General features: G+C 48.0%; 1 protein-coding gene across 1 annotated transcript in view; it reads right to left on the reverse strand.

Annotated features, from left to right (window-relative positions):
* OSR1 (odd-skipped related transcription factor 1) overlaps positions 1-11,335 on the reverse strand; it is a 19,942-nt gene extending 8,607 nt beyond the window's left edge. The window contains exon 1 of the mRNA XM_015814230.1: positions 11,244-11,335. The gene's annotated coding sequence lies outside the window, so the exon portion shown is untranslated. The remainder of the gene's footprint in view (positions 1-11,243) is intronic.
* Between the last annotated feature and the right edge of the window lie 2,355 nt (positions 11,336-13,690).

Here is a 13,690-nt window from a genome sequence, read left to right on the forward strand (position 1 = left end):
ATAATAATAATAATAATAATAATAATAATAATAATAATAATAATAATAATAATAATAATAATAATAATAATAATAAAGTTGGAAGGGACCTTGAAGGTCATCGAGTCCAACCCCCTGCTCAGGCAGGAAACCCTATACCATTTCGGACAAATGGCTGTCCAGTCTCTTCTTAAAAACTTCCAGTGTTGGAGCATTCACCACTTCTGGAGAAAGGTTGTTCCACTGGTTAATTGTTCTAACTGTCAGGAAGTTTCTCCTTAGTTCTAGGTTGCTTCTCTCCTTGGTTAGTTTCCATCCGTTGCTTCTTGTCCTGCCTTCAGGCGCCTTGGAGAATAGCTTGACTCCCTCTTCTTTGTGGCAGCCCCTGAGATATTGGAACACTGCTATCATGTCCCCCCTCGTCCTTCTCTTCATTAAACTAGACATACCCAATTCCAGCAGCCGTTCCTTATATGCTTTAGCCTCCAGTCCCCTGATCATGTTTGTTGCTCTTCTCTGCACTCTTTCTAAACTGGCAGAGTGAAATGCCAGCACAAGGTTGAACATGGTTCCCCCAACCCCCCTTTCTCAAATAACCCCTGGGGGCAAAGAAAGGGCAGGAGTCGCTTTAACCAGTTAAGCCCAGACCCGTTCAGACTGTGAAACCAGCCAAAGTCCCATTTCAAAAAGAAATAGCAGAGATGGGGAATCCCTTATAAAAACCGAAACAAAACAGATCCACAGATCTCAGACTGAGCTATGTTGGGGCCTGTCATGTTTTCTACCCGTGCCACCCTTTCATATACCGGAATCACTTAAAACTTTGCTCGGCACACAAGTCAGAGAAGCTGGATCCCCTGCCTGTACAGATGACCGCCTGCCAAGGTCCAAGATGGCCCTTTTGGAACCAGGAGAGTCGCAGCAAAGGGAGATTCCGACCTTAGGAATTTGGGCAGCGGGTCCTGAGTTCGCTTCTTGCGCTAATATGGTGAGCCATAAACTCGCTTTAGGTAAGAAGATATAAACGTAGCTTCTGCCTGTTTAGGTGCTGAGGGAGAGTAGGCGGCTGTCTGTTGCCTGGAGATAAAACACTAAACGACGGGGAGGTTTTCTTGGGGTAACCCCCCCCTTTTTTTTCTTTTTCTTTTTTTAGTGTCTCCGTTTTCCCAACCTGCTCAAGGCATCACATAGGCAGCCAAGATACCCAGGCAAAGTTTCAAAAGGAGAACGGGAAGAAGGCAAGCTTACGGGGGGATGACTTGGGAGTCATCCGGGATGGACAGCGTAGGGGGGACTCTGTGGCACAGGCTGGCCCAAGGAAACCGTTGCCCTAGTAAAGGCTACGGAGGGCCACTTTTTCACCTCCCTTTACTAGATCAGCCTCAAAAAAAAAAAAAGAAAAAGAAAAAAGAAAAAGTGAATCCTAGCATTCCATCGCGTTGACCCAGAATAAGCGAATGTGACATTTCGCCAAGATCTGCTTTTCCTAATTGGATAAATTCAGTGTAGTCTTCAATTAAAGCACATGCACACACGCATTGCTAAGCCAGATTCCTCCCCTCCCCTTCCACCCCTCGCCTCTGTTAACTGTTTGAGAGCCGGTCAAGTCGTGGGTAATCTCTTTCTTTTCACTTCTCAGAGAGCCTTTAGGATAGGGGGTCTCAACCTTGGCAACTTTAAGACTTGTGGACTTCAACTCCCAGAATTCCTCAGCCAGCTTTGCTGGCTGAGGAATTCTGGGAATTGAAGTCCACAAGTCTTAAAGTTGCCAAGGTTGAGAACCCCTGCTTTAGGAAATCCTTTGTTTGGGATCTGGGTGAGAAAGATTCCTTCTGTTAAATTTATTTGGCCAGGGATGGGAGAGGCGGGTGGAGAACGGCATCGGATCTGGCGTTTCTTCGGATTTTGGGGGAGCTCAGATCTAGTAGCCCAGGAGCCAAAGACGGGCAACCGGGAGTCAAAAGAGCCACTGCTTTTAAGAGTGGGCTGACCTTAAGCATTTAGCAATATACAGTAATAAACAATTATTTAGAAATCCGCAGGTTTATTCCTGGGCTTATTTGGCTCGGGAACAAACACTGGTTGGGTTCAAAGAAATTATGCGTGGAGCACTTAAAGATTTCACGTGGCAACTGGAATCGCAGCAACAGACGGTTTTCGTCCGAAAGCATGAGGCTAGCTAGGCGAATCCTGAAAGCGTTATTCCAGAGAAAAATAAATCTCAGCCCCAAAAAAAACAAAAAACAAACAAACCCAGACACATTAAGGTATGCTCCCTTTCGCTTCAAATCGTCCTGGAACCAAAACATATACCGCATAGTTATTTGCCCGCCCAATTCACTTTCCTTAAAAGTCATTGGGGTTATCTAAACTTGTGTATAATAAATCCGGCTCTTTTTAAAAAGGAATTCAGTTCGCGGCTCTTATTTAATGAAGGAACAAATTCCCGTTGAAATTTCGTTTTTTGGGGGGGAAATGCCCTTCCATAACGCGCTATACCCTACAATCAAGATTAATCCGACAATCAAGATTAATCCGACGTTAGGGCCACTTTATTTCTAGGGTTGCCAGGTCTGCTTCCAAAAAATAGCGGACAAGCGGGGGGGGGGAGTTAAGTAGTAAAAAAAGTAGACTGTACAGCTTTAGATTACGTACCATTTCATCATAAAGCTTTTGAATAAAAAAAAATGTCCACTATTTTGTGAAAAAAAATAGTGAACATAATGTGAAAAAAGTGGACTGTCCACTCAAATAGTGGACACCTGGCAACCCTATTTATTTCCAGCTGACAAGGTGCTTAAGGGAGCACCCTCGCCTTTGGAAAACGGAGAAGCGATTTCGGATCCAATTCAAGAGTTGCCGTTTTAATCCCGCGGGCTCAGAGTGAACTCTGCTTTTCAAAAAAAAGGTGAAGAGGCGCAGAACGAGAAATTCACAGAAATGCCTTTCAACCCATGTTCAAGCCGAAGTTCCGGCGTGCCAAGAAAGCTTTTGGGGGCTAAAAAGCAGTTTGGTTTGAAAGAAAGGCGAAGAGGGACCAGAAACGGCTTGTTGGGGCCGTAGCTACGGATTTGCTGGCTAGGGTCCAGATCGGTAGGTTTCCCTTTTCCTCTGTTATACCCCGAGGTAGAAGCAGCGCCAGGGGACTCTTGTAGGACATCAAAGCCATGGGGGACAATCAACACTCGGTTCCCCATTCCCGCATTTTTCTGACACAGAGCCAGCTGTTTCTTTTATTTCAGTGTCACCTACACCTTCAAATTCTGTTTCATGTCAACAGATCTTTATCAGCAAGATATTTATCTGTCTCTCCTTTTTTTAAGGAAAAGAGTCTGGGCGTTTGCAGCCCCTTATTTTTCCCATTACCCTCAAAGGCAATAAAGCAGAATCCTCTCTAAAAAATAAAATTAAACAGACTAAAACACGCTAAAAACAAACAAAAAAAAAAAAACCCAATCCTGAGCAGGCTACTCTGGAATACATAAACTTGATTGATTGATTGATTGAATAAGTAAATAAAGGAATAAACAGGGGACATACGGACTGCAGGCAACTCTAGAGTGGGTAACAGAGCGAACAAAATTGAAAATAGGAGTAAAAGAAAGGCTGAGATTGTGGCCCCTCTCCTAAACCTTCTTAATATTAGAAGTTCTATTAAACATTCATGACTTAGTTTAGCCCCATTTGAACTTTGCAAAATTTACTTTGGTGTAAAAACCTAGATTCTTGCTGGAAATTATGCACCTAAATGTCTTTGCATTATTGTATTAAAAGTACAGCTTCACCATTGTACCAATATCTCATGAACGAAGACTGGATTATATAACTCTATAGCCATAATTTATCTGTAGTCAAGGCTGATTTTGTCTCAGGATTATCCCACCCCCCTTTTCCTTCACTGTCTAATTTTAAGATTGCAATCCTATACCTTAAATTGATTGTATTTTCTATACAACCCAGTCCAGGGGAAGGTAACTGGTTTTTGGAGACTGCCTGAAGATAATTGCCATCAGCCTCAGCCTGGATGGCATACTGGGAGTTATCCTTCAATGACATCTTAACACCCATTCCCAGAAATTGAGATACAGAAGATTGAGGGAGTTGAATCACTTTATTTATTTCTAAACAAATTACCTTTTTACAGTACCAGGATTGGTGGAGATTCAAGATGAAAATGTAATGTCACTACTAAGTTTGATGGGTGATTTTAGACCACTCGTACTTTGGGTTTGATCACATGTCTAAGATGTGGTGGAAATCCACCGAAGTATCCTGGTTAATTGACAGTTCTCTATCAACCCAAAAGATTGATGTAATTGAATAAACCACGGTTAACTTCATAACAGATGAAACATAGCACAGCCAACACAGCTATACTTTGATTAACTTACTTGATAACGTTGTCATGAAGACATAGTTAGGTGGGAATGAATGTTTCTTTAATATATTTCCCAGTTGGTATCTTTCTGCAAAAAAGGTATAAATCTCCCATACTGAAGAACAGAACTCTCTATACGAATTACATGATAGGATGGGAAAAGGAATCCACCTTTAAAAAGCTAGCTACATCAATGTTAGGTTACAGCCTATTTACATCTTTGTCCTGGGCATGCTTAAACATACCTCCCCACTTTCTATTGCCAAGAAAGGGCTTGCCTACATTTGGGGCTTAGCCCAGGTCAGGGCTGAGTTGCGGTTGGTTTAGCCGGCAGCTGTGTTATAACATCTGGGCTGCAAACATCTGGAAATGGAGCTATTTCTTTCTCCCTTCCCGCATTGCTTTTTGCCCAGGTTAAGTTCCACCACACTTTGAGGAAAGCACAAAGCCTGTTGGAACAACTTAAGAATTAGGGGGGGGGGAGTGGGGAGAAACAGACATCTATATTTTATGGGTGCTCTGAATCCTGCCCAAGTCTGCAGCTTTCACTTTTAAATTCAAAAACACGCTTCTTTTTGGTTGGGAAGATGGAGAGAAAGCATTCAGAGGGAGCTTTAGCTAATTAACTTAGCAAGTTTTTCTCCCCTTCCAGGGTTCGGGATGCAATTCCATAAGCATTTCTGTCCCACTGACCCATTTTCTGCTACGCAGCACTTCCACAATTATTGCCCACAAGCTTGCAAAATGCTTGGAGGAAATGGATGTGGCCGGCACATAGACGCCCCTTCCTGCGAGCTAGAAGCTGGCTCCTTTTTTTGTTTGTTTTGCAGAATAGCTGCCCCCTCCACCTGTTGGGCTGGAAAACAGACTCCCAAAATCATCCGCCTCCTTCTGGTTTTGCTTTAAGGGAATGGGGCTTAGCAAGCTGACTGCATTCCCATGACATGACATATCCGTGGTTAACTGACCCATAAAGGTTTGCTCAATTAACCCAATTTTCTGGAAGGACAGCCTGTATCATAAACTCATCACATGAGCTGGTTTGGCACAACAGACAGAGCTGCAATGGAAGTGGCTAATTTGTGCCCGCCTTGTACTGTCAACCACGGACAGGCAAACCTGCTCTGGGAGAAAATAAACGCAGGCTAGCGAAACTCGTAGCCCAAGAATTAGGGAAGTGAAGATTTGTGGCCCTTCAAATATCGCTGCACTACAACTCCCAGCAAAAGAGGGTGCTGGGAGCTATGAAGAACAGGAGTTCCTCTCACGCCCACCGCTAGGTAGCGGGCGTCACCCCCAACTCCCCGGAGCATTGTGATCTCAGTTAGACCCCGGTTAGAATAAGTCCAGGCTTGCTTAAGTTAAGCAACGGGTGGAAACTAAGTAAGGAGAGAAGCAACCTAGAACTAAGGAGAAACTTCCTGACAGTTAGAACAATTAACCAGTGGAACAACCTGCCTCCAGAAGCGGTGAATGCTCCAACACTTTGAAGTTTTTAAGAAGAGACTGGACAGCCATTTGTCCGAAATGGTATAGGGTTTCCTGCCTGAGCAGGAGGTTGGACTAGATGACCTCCGAGGTCCCTTCCAACTTTACCATTATTATTATTATTATTATTATTATTATTATTATTATTATTATTATTATTATTATTATTATTATTATTATTATTATTATTATTATGTACGCAGTCTGACCCGCAGCTCTGCAGCTTTGGGCCAGTGGGGTTTACTGCTCTGTGCGTGAACGGGATTCATACAGCATGCTAAGCCCAAACTCTGCAAATCACACCAAGACTTCGGGAGGAGCTGTGCACTCAACTCCGGCGCTGAGTTAGTCAGCCAGGGAGGAATTCCCGAAAGCAGTTTTTACTCCTTCTCTGGGAAGACACCCGAGGAGTTAAGCTGCCCGCAAAAACCACTGGGGCAGAAAATAAAAGGGGGATACCGAGGGGGTCTTCAGAATGTCAGGAATTTGGGAGAAACGAAGAAAAGGCCCACCAAACACTTCTGGGCCTGCCCTCCCTTCCATATCTGACCCCCACATCGCTGCCTCCCTCAACTATCTCCGAGGTGTTAGATCTGCGAGTAAAACGCGTTGAAGGGGAACCCCTTCAGCAGAATGGCGCTCCCCACCTCCCAATTAACAATCCCTTCGCCCAGGGGGGGCTACTTCTCTTCCTGGTCCCCTCTGCAGGAGCCGGTTTCGCCTTGCTTCTCCTGTGAAACGCGGGAGGATCCGTTTTCTCTCTCTCTCTACGGTTCCAACGATCCACGCGCCTGGGTTCCCTGGAGTGGACTCGAAGTGGGAACAGCCAAGTCGGCATTCGCCACTTGCCAACCTGGACCCCCCCAAAGAACCTCGAACAAATCGTCGATCGGTCCCACCTGAACAGAATGCATTTACTGACCCGTCCATTGAAAAGAGGAGCGACGCTTAGAGAGCGGAGGGGGGTGGGAAACGCAGGGCAGAGCAGAAAGCCCCCCCTCCTTCTTTTCTATGTCTGTCTTCGCGTGTCTATCCATGGGTCCTCAAGGCATACACGACCAGCATGTTGGCAGGGGGAGTGGGCGCGGCGCGAGGTCGTTTATTTATTCTTGCTGTCCCGAACCACTTCGATATATTGGTCGCCAGAGCGCGGCCAAGTCTTTGTGGGTTTTTTTTCCAAAAATTAAAACGAGGGCAGGAGAATGCTGCACACACCCCAAATCTTAGGAAAGTATAGGATCGCGGCCGGCTCCGTACCTACCTGCCAGCAAACGGGACCAGGGGGATCGACGGTTAAGTTCCAGGGCAAGTAAATCGGTCCCTACCAGCGCTATTTCGATCGCCACTTTGTTGGCGCCAAGTTCCGGAAGCAGACCCGGCCAGCGACCGACCGGTCGTTCATTCGGGTTGGTCAGATGGAATAATTACAACTGCGGCCTTTTAAGTTACTAATAAAAGGAGAACGTTTGTAGCTCAGGGTTGAAACGAAGGGTCGTCGGTACACTCACTGAGCGTGCTCGTTTTCAAGTACTAGCACTGATGATGTTACCTAGTATGGGTAATGAGACGTCTGCAAGAAAACGAGCAAGCTAGGGGAGCACCAAGCACCCCTCGTTTAAGTTACTACCCGCCGTTTCCTTTCCTCGGGCTGTTTTCCCTTCTGGGCACCGACCAGCTTCAACTGCAGATGTAAGCTCCTCGGGGCTGGGTCTCCGTCCCTTTTAAGCAACATGCGCGGATCCCCTGCGGGATCCCCAGCTCCTCTGCGCCCGGCTACCTGCCTTTCCACCGGGGGCGTTCAAAGCAGCGACGTTTTTTGTCCCCCGAGCTTGAGGCCGCCCAAGGAGGAAGTCGAGCCGAGCCCCCTACCTGCCTTTGGGAAACCAAACAGGAAAGGGAATTGGCGTGGCCGGCCGGGGACGGCTCTAGTTGAGCGTGGACGAGTCAACTGCGCGCCTTGAGAAGCGGCTGGAAGGGCTCCAACGGCTCCGCGTCTCACCTTTCCGGAGCTCAGCCGGGAAGGGGCAGAGCCGGCTTTTCCCCCCTCCGTCCCCCCAGGTCTTCGGCGTGTCCACTCGCGACAGCGCCCTCACCTCCCCGGCGCAAATTGCCAGGCCCCCCCAATGCTCCAAATGCGTCCGAAGGTCGCTTCCGAATAAGTGCGCTGCGCAACGAGGGGCAGGGCGCGCTCTTTCCCTTCTATCCATCTCCAACATCCCGAGGGAGGTATTTTCCACGCGGGAAATAGCCCTCCTTTTGGGGAGTCACCAATTGGGACGGGAGGCGAAAGCCAAGAAGGGAGAGGAAGAGCTATTAGAAACCTGCCCTAGGCTCACGTGTATACGCCTCTGTGTGTGTGTGCGTGTGCGTGCGCGTGTGCGCATGAGAAAGGGAGAGGAGAGACGGAGAAAGTAGGTGAGTAAGAATTATGTTTTCCTCTAGTTGAAGAACACCCATTTGCAGTAAAAAATTAACAGCCGAAGTGGAAATTATTTAAGTTGAGGGGAACGTGAATCTAGAAACTGGGGGGGGGGGGGTTACTAAGCGGGCAGCGCCACTTGTAAAAGTCACACACACACACACACACACACACACACACACACACACACACACACACACTGTGTTTAAGTTCCTAAAAGTTCTCGCCGATCGACCTGATTTTGCTGGCTCTCCCCCCCTCAAAGCCCGCCTAAGAGCGAAAAATGGCCTCTCCAAATAAACGAATAGGGGAGAAATTGTACCCCATATTCCGGGCACCCCCACTCCCGAACGTGGCTTTGCGGCTTTGTTTGTTTTTCTTTTTTCGTTCCCCTGAGGCCCTGAGGGAAAGTTGCTGCAGGGTAGAAGCGGGAGAGAGTGCTTCTTTTTTCTCTGTCCGCCCGTTGGCTGAAAAAACCCTGGAGTTTTTATTGAAAGCCGATTTTCCAGCAGCTTTGCAGCAGCAGAGAAAACGTCAGCCGAGGAGAAGAAGCCCAAATTCCGGATCACTTTAGATCTACCTCGGAGTAAACCTGGCGAGGACGGAGGCCATGTGGGAACCTCGCACTAACGGCCGCCGCCAGATCTCGAAAAAGTCACTTACGTGTGTGACTGCCACGCGGAATCAGTCGCAGCATCTCCCGGCAAATGGGCCTTTCCCCCCGAGAACAGGGCCTCAGTGCCTGCACCCCACCCACCCCCGACCCCCTTCGTCTACTACCCGAAACCTTCTCCCATTTCCTCAGAAAGGAAAGGGCGCTGACCTGAGTCTCCAAGGCGAACCGAGATGCTCTCCAAAAACCCGCGTCCCGGCAAGGCGACGGGCGGGCGCGGTGCATTCAGACAACAAGGCCTGGCTTCCCAAGTACAGCCGGGGGATTTGCGAAGAGGCAGCAAGGGAAGGCGGCAAAATTGGGCCGGTTCAAGCTCCGCAAGGCCTTGGCACGCTTCGACTCGAATTGCCCGGATCCGGTTCGTTCGCGTCGGAATCGAGGTGGGATCGAATTTAACGCACAATTAAAAATCAAGGGTCAGCTCGTTTTTATTGATCTTACACACGCGGTGGGATAGATTTTGTCAAAGAAACCGTGCCTTTTTCCATCGATAGGTTCCCCCTTCTGCATATTTAGACGGTCGCTTTGATCACTCTTGACACCCAGAGAGGTTCGAGGTAACGGCAGCTTGGTAAGAAACAGTTGAACAATTGGAAGCCACACAAGCACACAAGCATTTCGGATTGAGAGGGCGGCAACGGATGGAGCAATCGGAGGGGAAAAACAGTTCAAAACCGAAGGAAGGAAAATCAGAGAGCCAACTTGCGGGTGGGTGGTGGGTGGTGGGTGGTGGGTGGGCCCGGGACCACCACCCAACTTTTTCATAATGTGCCCACGCGAGTTTTCATTCCTCCACGAAGGTACAGGCACATTCTGGAAGATTTGAGAGTCCTCACCCGCATTAAATCTTATTTGCAAAGGGAGACCGAACCGAATACTAAGGGAGACGCCAAGACCATGAAAAGGGTGAAAATTTAAAGCGTGCCAAGAATGCACCTGCTTGGATTTGGGCCCTTAAAAGGGGCCGGGAGTAGCTACTACCTGCCGGACTAACCCAAAGTCAAGTCGGAAGCCCACAGAAGACGCACTGACCCGTTTAATCATGCAACCGACTAAACGGAAGGCCTAACTTTTCAGCTCCGCAGATCTGACATTCTGACATCTCTGATTTGTTCAGGCCTAGCAAAATCGAGCCTTTGCTAGGCGGACTGTAGAGCAATCATCACCATCATCATCATCACCATCACCACCACCACCATCACCGGACCGAAAATTCTTGTAAATACCAGAACTCGAACCTTCTTGGAGAAGTTAAAACCAAGAACCGACCCTCTTATTGCGGAAAAGTTCTCAATAGAAAACAGGATCAAAATAGATCTGTAAGTGGACTTAAAACCTAGGACTCTGTCTAAGTAAGCGGGCCGAAATCCCAGCAATTGCCACCTTAACCCTTGGCAGATCCGGACCCTCGAATAACAAATACACAACCCCCCGCTTTGGCACAACAGCCCGTTTTGGAAGAGCCTCGCAGATCTTTCGAAAGAGCTCGCTTCCAGATTTTTAAGATCCGGCTTCCTGCTTCACCATCCCGAACCCCCCCCCCATAGACCACCGGGCAGAATGTGGGTTGCCTGGCTAGAGAATCGGCAAGCCCTTTGGCCGGGGGAAGGAACCGTTTCCGCCTTCTCCCGACTGGCATCCAGCAGCTGGAAAGAAACCTGGGAATGTCTTCCCGCTCGCCTTCTGGGGCAACAGCGGAGCCTCAGGCGGCATCTCGGGAGCAAACCCGGCGGAGGCCTGGCTGCGAACGACTGTAGATCTGCCAACCGGGAAAAAACCACCCAGGGAGACCGAAGCACGCAAGGCTATCCCAAGGGACGATCCTCTGGCAACGGGCGCCTTCCAAAGAGATGGATCAGCGCTCACTCGTTGCGCCTTTTCTCTCTCTCTCTCCCTTGCTGGCAAACGGCTAACGTACTCCGCGTTACTTTCCCTGGAAGTTTCCCTCGGGGGGGGTGTCATTCCTTCCCGCTTCACCACCACCCCCCAAGCCATTTTTGGAGAGCAATAACCCCCATTGATCTCAAGGATGAGAAGGGAGAGCGCGGATCCGAGAGCCGAGCAGGAGGAACCGGTCTCCCGGAGAAAGGGGGAACGGGGATGCCTTGATGCCTCCTCGGTGGCCGCTCCACGGTGGCGCCGCTGTCCTCCGCGCAGCCAGATGAGAGCATCCTGACCGCGGGATCGGGGAGGGAGACTCAACCCCAGAGATGCGCTGCGCCCATTTCCCGAACAGATTGGCCGGAGGGTGGGTGGGGGGGGGAGAGGAAGGCAGGGAGGATGAGGGCGCCTGGATGTATATTTACCTAATCTGGATCTTAGCTCCCGCCGGTCCGCAGCCAGTTACAAGACCTTCCCGGAACTCAACTCTGGGACGGCCCCGATCGGGCAGAAGATCCTAGGGCAGGGCGGGAAGGGAGGGAGGGAGAGAGGGAGAGAGGGAGAGAGGGAGGAAGGAAGGAAGGAAGGAAGGAAGGAAGGAAAGAAAGAAAGAAAGAAAGAAGGAAGGAAGGAAGGAAGGAACGAAGGAAAGAAAGAAAGAAGGAAGGAAGGAAGGAAGGAAGGAAGGAANACATCCGGAACTCCGGCAAGCTGCAGGCGTTCATTTCCCTGTTTCGTCCTGGGTTCCACTCTAAACGTATTTTAAAATAATCGACGTGTTTTAAACGCAAACATATAATTTCGCCGTTTGCTTTTTTTTAAAAAAACGCAGATTACACGACGCCTTATAAAGCTGATTTATAGTGAGATCTAAGGTATAGATAAAAAAAGAAAATAGAGCATTTTGGAAGAAAGGGCCACTGAAATTCATTTAGCCAAGCTAATATCTGTTTACTTCTGAGACGATCTGGATAGGATCGGCTGTTAGACTGTAACTCTAACATACATTTAAAAGAAAGTAAATTGCACTAAACTTTATAAAACCCATTGCATTTAAGGATGATTACTCTTCGGTGTGTGAATATTGGTTCGAAGTCTACGTTCAATTACATTTATTTTTTTAGTAGAGGATTCTTATGGATACAACCTACAGGAAAATATCTCCCAAAGACCCGAGGCTGCAGTCCTATCCAATTTACTAGAAAATAAGCTCCATTGAATCGGGGAGGACTTCCTTTTGAATAAATCTAGATACGGTTGCACTGTGTGTTATTTGAAACGCGTTTAGGATTGGAAGTATGGTTGAACTTCCTGCTCTTACCAATACTGAGCAAGCTACTAAAATATAAAATGACAGCAAACCGCCTTACTAGCACTGATGATGTTACATAGTTAGGGTAATGAAACGTCTGCAAGAAAACAAGCAAGCTCAGAGAGCACCAAGGACCCCCTCACTTCCTGCTCTATCTTTTATAGGCGCCGGTCCTAACACGTATCTGTTTGGAGCCCGTTGTTGTCCACCGAATTTACTTCCCTTTTTTTTTAAAAAAGGCAACATCTTCAGAAAACTGGCGAAAACCCGAACTGAATCAAGAGCAGTGTTTTTCGGTCCTTCTCAGCTAGCCGAATCAGTCCCCGGTTCGGAGAAGAAGAGCGGAGGAATATTCGCGGCGTGTACGGCTAGTAAGTCGGGGTTACAAGAAATTTGCCAAAAGTGTTTAAAAATAAATCGTTGTCTACCACCGGTTCTTCGGATTGCCTGCCTTGCTTGTAACTGGAGCAGGCAAGGGAACTAGCTGTAGCAGGCTGCAGTCCTTCCCCCGCTGAATTTAGTGGGGCTTATAGTCTTAGGTAGGAATTCCGAGTGACAACGTAAAGGAATAGAAAGTTGCTCTGTGAAGCTCCTACTCTTCCAGGAGTATTCGGAGGCCTCGGACTGGGTTCATTTCGGCGACGAAGTCTGCTGGCTTGCCTCAGAAAGACAACGGGGCCATATTTTCTCCTTCCTGACACAAGAGAAGAAAGGTAGAGGGGAATAGGATACGGGAGGAAAAAAAAGGAGGAAGGGAAAGGGAAAAGAAAAAAAAGTGAAAATAAAGAAGGAAGAGAAAGAAGAAAAAAATGAAAAGGGAAATAAATGTGAGGAAGGAAGGAAGGAAGGAAGGAAGGAAGGAAGGAAGGAAGGAAGGAAGGAAGGAAGGAAGGAAGAAAAAAGGGAAGAAGAGAAAGGCAAAAGAAAAAAAAGGAAAAGTTAAAAAGGGGAAAAAAGAAAGAAAAGAAAGAAGAAAGAAAGAGAAAGAGAAAGAAAGAAAAAGAAAAAAGAAAGAAAGAAGAAAGAGAAAGAAAGAAAGAAAGAAAGAAAGAAAGAAAGAAAGAAAGAAAGAAAGAAAGAAAGGCTTGTATTTAAAGAACCTTCAAGGAAAAACAAAGCTTCCCCACTCCCCCGCACACACACACACACTGGGGGGGCTAACCATTACATGCTTAGATGTACACGTAATCGCAGCGGAAACGTATCTAAATAATTATTTAGAACCTGGGGCAGAAGCAAACGGGGCCTTACAAACCTCCCCTGATTCTGGAGGACAGACTAAGCACTACTTTCGGCGCATTGAGCTCTCCCACCCACCCACCCACCCGAGCGAGGGGCGTTTGAGTGGCGTAAGGATTTCTCCCCGGGCACAATAGGGTGGCACCTGAAGTTCTCCGGCCGGCGCCTGCGAAAACAGGAGGAGTAAACGAAGGCTGAAAGAGCGCCCGGCGCGGGCAAAGATCGCGCTGCGCTCTCCCTGCTTTGAAGCGGCGGGTCCTTAAGCGAACGCAGCGGAGCAGCCTCAAAGCCCCTCCGCTTACGTGAAGGGTCCGGACCCTC

The sequence above is a fragment of the Protobothrops mucrosquamatus genome, unplaced genomic scaffold (assembly GCF_001527695.2).
Source record: "Protobothrops mucrosquamatus isolate PMUCROS unplaced genomic scaffold, P.Mucros_1.0 scaffold230, whole genome shotgun sequence".
Lineage (NCBI taxonomy): Eukaryota > Metazoa > Chordata > Lepidosauria > Squamata > Viperidae > Protobothrops > Protobothrops mucrosquamatus.